Below are 6,269 nucleotides of genomic sequence, written 5' to 3'. Positions count from 1 at the left end.
GCAGCAATGAAGGAATGAAAACCCAAAATCCCTGTAAATGTTCATTAAAACTAATAAAATTTAATTAAAAAAAAACAAACAAATAAATGGATAGAAAAACTGTGGTATAGTCACACAATTGAATATTATGCAACACTGTAAAACAATAAACTCTTAAACCATTACACAACACAGAGGGGGGCTGGAAGACATTTTGAGTAAAATATTTCAGTTACAAAAGGACACATATGCATAACATTGCTGTTATAAAACAGAACAGACATGTGGATGTTAGGGAAAGAATGGAAAAGAGTGCATAGATAATGAATACTGCATTAGATCAGATGAGGGGAAGAACTGTCCAAAAAGAATACATGATTAGGTATTATATCTATGAAAACATGTGGAACAAGGGGTGCATTACAGGGAGGGTTGGGGAGAAGAAAATGTGTAACAATGAAAAATATTAAAACATTTTTTATGCTAAAAAAAGAAATTAATCTTCCAAGATATTGAAACCCCAATGAAAGACAAGGGAAGCTTTGATGGCTTAGTAGTAAATAGTAGTAAGGAACTACACTGCCAAGCCAAAGGCACATAGTTCAAATCCACCACCTGCTCCACAAGAGAAAGATGGGCAATCTCCTCCCATGCAATTTACTGCCTCTGAAAACCTGGTGGTGGGTTTGCTTTGGATTGATTCTGACCTAATGATAAATAAATAACATAAAGTATAAACCCTATGTAGTTACACACATGAAGTCACCTGCATCAGAATCAAATCCATGACAATTGGTTGGTGGTTGTTTTTTCTTGCTTTCCTCTTGTAGAAAAGTGGAAGACATTCACACAGAAGGTTTTTTTAAAAAATGGAATCTGAATGATTACTTAATTTAAATTATCTCCCACTCAAGGATATTTCTACAACTGGTATAAATTTATTACTAGTTACTAATAATAGGTTTTCAGAGTCCTGTTGTTTCAGAAGTGGATGGTCAATCATTCTTCCTAACCTGTCTTACTCTAGGAGCTGTGTTGCAACCTCTCTACCATGGGTGGCCCTTGTGGTACCTATCTACTGGTGGCACAGATTCCACCATTTGAGTACCTCAAATTACACTACTATAGCACACGGACAGACAAGTGCTGTGCAGTCATTCTCCAGTAACAGATTATACAACCTCGCTTGCTGAAAGTGAAGAGGATATAAAATGCTTGATACAGAAGATCAAGGGCTACAGACTTCAGTATAGATTAATGTTAGGATCAAGAAAGCAAAGGTCCTCACTACAGGACCACCAGTCAACATTATAACAGATAGAAAAAGATTGGGAGCTGTCCGTGATTTTATCTTGCTTAGATCAGCAATCAGCAACATTGGTACCAGCAGTCAGGAAATCAGAAGACATGCTGCAATAGGCAAGTTCTCTGTCAGGAACCTCTCCAAAATGCTAAAGAGCAATGATGTCAGGTTGAAGACTAAGGTGAGCCTGATTCAGGCAATGGTCTTCTCAATTAGCTGGTATGTATCAGAGATATGGACAATGAATAAGGATGACAGAAGAACTGATACCTTGGGGATTTGGTGCTGGAGAAGAGCACTGAATATCCCATGGACTGCCAAAAGAACAAATAGATACGTCGTGGAGAAGGAAGATGGACACTGTGCTTGAAAGGGGGGAGGGACAACAAAAGAGAGGAAGATCCTCAACCAAGTGGGTTGACACAGTGACTGTTGCAATGGATTTAAATGTGTTAGAGTCTGTGGGAAAGGCATGGGATAGGACAGGGTTCAGATTTGTTGTTCATAGGGTCACTATGACTTGTACTCAACTGAAAGGTACCTAACAAAAACAACGTCATTCAAGATGTTGCCCAGAAAATCCTTCAGTATTGCAACTTGTGGCCTGAAATTGTTCTTCAGTTCTTTCAGCTTGAGAAATGCCAAGTGTTTTCTTCCCTTTGAGTTTTCCACCTCTTTGTATACTTCATTACAATACTTGTCTTCTCACGCTTTCCTTTGAGATCTTACTTCAGCATTTCTATGCTTTGGCTTCTTTACACTGGAACTTTCAGAGTCTCTTCTACCATTTATATTGGTCTTTTCTCTCTCTCATCTCATGTAACAGCCTTTTGCTGTCATCATGGAAGTCATTTCACAAGTCCTCTAGTCTCCAGTTATTAATGTTCAATGAGTCAAATCATTCTTGAGATGGTTCTTAAATTCAGCGGGGACAAACTCAATGTGATAATCTGGGTTTTCTGGATTTGTTTCCATTTTCTTCACCTTCAATTTGAACTTGTTAATGAACAGTCAGCTCTAAGTCTGGTTTAGACTGCTGATACTGAGCTCTTCCAGGGACTTTTCTGACTGACATAGTCAATCTGTATATCCTGGCCAACAGGTGAGGTATATACATGCTGCTTGTAGGGCTGGCAAGTTAAGTACAACTCACAGTAACCCTATGAAAAACAGACCTGAACCCTGTCCTATCCTGTGCCATCCACACTGTCTCTGACAACCTTGAGCCCATTGCTGCAGACACTGTGTCAATCCACCTTATTGATAGTTTTCCTCTTTCGCTGACCCTCTACTTTTTCAATCATGCTAGGCCTTTCCTAGGAATAACTTCTCCTAGCAACATGTCCAAGTATGAGAGACAAAGCTTCACCATATTTGCCTCCAAGGAGCACTCTGGCTGCATCTTTTCCAAGATTTATCTCTTTCTTCTTTTGTCAACTCACTGGATATTTACTACTCTTCTCCAACACCACATTTCAAAGGTATCAATTCTTCTTCTGCCATCCTTATTCACGATCTACCTCTTGGATGCATAGCAAGCAACTGGGAAGACCACAGCCTGAATCAGGTGCACCTTAGACATCAAAATGACATCACTACTAAGTATTTTAGAGAGGTCCCAGACAATGGACTCATCCAACGCAATATATCTCCTGGTCTCCTGACTTTTAGTTCCAAAGGTATTGATTACTGATCCAAGTAAGACAAAAATCACTGACAACTTCAACCTTTCTCCATTTATAATGATGTTGTCTGTTACCAGTAGTGAGGACTATGTGTACAGGTGTATATTAACAATAGGTATTAACAATCAATCATTAATTGTACAGAATTCTGTCATTTGATTCCCCAGCTTCATGTCTGTCACCAAGTCTCACTTTCCAACTACTAGTCCCTCTTTGTTTCCAACTGTTGCATTCCAGTCACTAATGACTATTAATTCATCTATTATTCAACTATTAATCAATCAATTTCAGACTGCAAAAGTTAGTACAAGTCCTCAAAATTTCTTTATCTTTTAGAGACTAGTGGAAATATTTGAATAATAGTTTCATTAAGAGGTCTTCCTTGTATGTGTATGTATAGTATCCTATCACTTACAGCATTGTACTTCAGGACAGATCCTATAATGTTCTTTTTTGACTATGAATGCAATATTCTTCTTCTTAAATTGATCACTGTTTTACAATAGGTCTGAATTTAATCAGATCTTTTATGATTTTCCTCAGGGTATTTAGGTTTAATCTTGATTTATCTAAGTTTTGTGATATGTTCCACTGCTGTCTGAATACTTTACTCAAATTTCCTAACAGAAGACAGTGGGTTGGGTTTTCTACCTCACACATAATACATTATATAAGATATTAAGTTGAGGTTTTGCAAAACCACACATCTTATACATTATTTCCACAAAAATATGGTAATGATCATATTTTCCTGATTAGTTTTTGTTGTTGTTGACTGTCTTCAAGTCGAGCACGACTCATAGCGACCCTATATGAACAAAAGGCCTGAAACCCCTCTACAACTATCGACATTTATCAGCGTTCATAGTTTCCAGAGGCATGTTATTTAGGAAGTGGATGCCACTCCTGCTTCCAAATAGTTCACATTTAATGAGTATATTATTTGTATGTATGAAATAATTTAATATTAATAACCACCCAATTAGATACTGATTATTACTACCATCATTTTATAGATCTGTGTAAAGAGGTACAGAAAAGTAACATTTCCAATGTCACATGGTAAGTAAGGGAAAAAACTGGGATTCACACCCAGTCTTGCTCTGCTTAAATACCACACTATATTACTATTTACAATATTTAAAAGGTTCAGAATTTATCATAAAGTACATCTCCTAAAATTTACCACTGAAAAATTATCAAGGCAAGTTAAAAAACATTAATGACAATAAAACTTATAGGAAGACATTTCATAGCTATTTCGAAGGCCATTGTTATGATTAAGAGTTTTGAAACTGGACAGACCTGGCTCTGAATCTTGACTGTGGCCTTTACAAGTTTTGTGATTTTGGACAAGTTTCCTCACTTCACCAAGTCTCAGTTTCCTCATCTGTAAAATGAGAATAATAAACATCTCACAAAGTTGTCAATAACACAATTATTACTACATTGCACTGATATGGTCATGCCAATGAAAACACAGGTATGCAAAATAAAAAGGAAAGGAGGATCTCAACTTCCTCCCAAGACACTAGGATGCTGCTCTAAAGCACTTGTAGCATCTATAAAACTTACATGCTAATGCAGAGCCATAATTTCCCTTAATATGTTACAGTGAATTATCCTGGACACAAATCCACTGCCTATAGGTAAATAATTGGATTTTCAATTACACACATAGGAAGAGAGAAAAGCATTGTTTGATGAGAACAACTCCCACAAATCTCACTCTATCCATGTAACATTCAAGGGTCTGAAAAGAGGAAGAAAGAACTGGGTATGCCATTGAAGTCAGGTGAATAATGGTCCTTGAGGTCACTAGATGCCAAGTGAAGATTATTCAGAACAACCTGCAGGATCATCATTTGTTAAATGCAAAGTCATATATGCATCCTCCTTTTAAATGTAAACAGAAATAGAAAATTCTATGTTGAAAAAAAAATTCTATGTTACTTGTTTTAAAATCTACTGAGTGAATAGTAGTAGATTCTATAGAATGTTAAGAATTTATTTGGTTTAAAATTTGTTTTTCTTTTATTTTATACATTTTTGTTGCCCCACAGAAAATATACATACACCTGGTAATACAGTAAATTACTAAAAATTTACAATCTAGAACTGAGATTTTTCTTTTTAACAGTAAAATTACCACGAAGAAATTGTCTATTCAGTTTGCATATTAAAGAGCTCCAATTTGTGGACAAGATTACACAAGCAAAAATAAGCTAGACAATGCTATTTGAAGCTAAAAGAACAAACTTCGGAAGTTCTTTGCTCCGAGTAACTTCTATAGGAAGTACAATCATCTAAGTCAGTATTATCAGGGCTACAGAAAAGTTGTTGTTGTGTGCTGTTAAGTTGGAGCCAATCCACACCTGATCCTATGAGAAGTTTTCAGACCCAGTAAATTGGACAGGAGGAGACCATCTATCCCTCTCTTGCAAAAGAGCTAGAAGATTTGAACTGTGTGCCTTTAGGACTGCAGTGCAGAGCTTCTTAACCCTAGAAATCACAAGAATTCCCTAAAAATAATCTCTAACGTCTAGATTCTCACAGTCAAAGAAAGGAATAAAAAAAAATACCATGTTGTAAATAAGGAGCTCTGGTGACAACAGTGCATTATGTGTTGTCCTGCTAATCAAAAAGTTCAGCAGTTCGAGTCTAACAGCTGCTCCAAGAGAGAATGTCTCTGCCCACAAAGCCTTGGAAAACTTGATGGGGGGTTGCTAAGTCAGAATCAACTTGATGGCAGTGCATTTGGTTTGGAGGTTATATTCTGAATGCTTTAAGGGAGTCACAAATTAGTATATGTTGAGGATGGGATGTATAACTCTGTAAGAAATACAGCATTTGAAATGAATCTTAAATACAGCATTTGACAACTTTAAGCTTCTGAATATTAAAACTATTTAAATATATAGCAACAGATACACAGATCAATAGTACAGAACTGAGCCCCGAGAAATAATAAACCCATCCACCAATGGATAGCTGAGTTCTGACAAAGAGATTAAATTAAAAAAAGGGAAAGAGAGCCTTTTAAACTAATGGTGATGGCAAAATTAGATAACTATGTACAGAAAATTGAAATCTATACTTCACACAATATAAAATAAATAACTCAAGATGGATTAAGAATGTAGGTATGAAACCTAAAACTATAATGATCATAAAAGAAAAGACATTGTGGCAAACTTGGGAGCCCTGGTCTATGACACAAAAAACTAATAAAAACTAAAATGCACAATAAGCGGAAGATAAACTAGATTGAGACTTCCCCAAAATGAAACCTTTATGTACAC

The 6,269-nt window shown here is 36.2% G+C and overlaps 1 protein-coding gene across 2 annotated transcripts in view; it reads right to left on the bottom strand.

Moving 5' to 3' along the window:
- NUMB (numb homolog (Drosophila)) overlaps nucleotides 1-4,357 on the bottom strand; it is a 116,993-nt gene extending 112,636 nt beyond the window's left edge. For both annotated transcript variants that reach the window (XM_006884701.1, XM_006884703.1), the window contains exon 1: nucleotides 4,273-4,357. The gene's annotated coding sequence lies outside the window, so the exon portion shown is untranslated. The remainder of the gene's footprint in view (nucleotides 1-4,272) is intronic.
- Between the last annotated feature and the right edge of the window lie 1,912 nt (nucleotides 4,358-6,269).

This window comes from Elephantulus edwardii, unplaced genomic scaffold (genome assembly GCF_000299155.1).
Source record: "Elephantulus edwardii isolate Elephantulus edwardi_28Jun2011 unplaced genomic scaffold, EleEdw1.0 scaffold00037, whole genome shotgun sequence".
Lineage (NCBI taxonomy): Eukaryota > Metazoa > Chordata > Mammalia > Macroscelidea > Macroscelididae > Elephantulus > Elephantulus edwardii.
The sequence above is the reverse complement of the archived record's forward strand: the minus strand, read 5'-3'. Positions and strand labels throughout refer to the sequence as shown.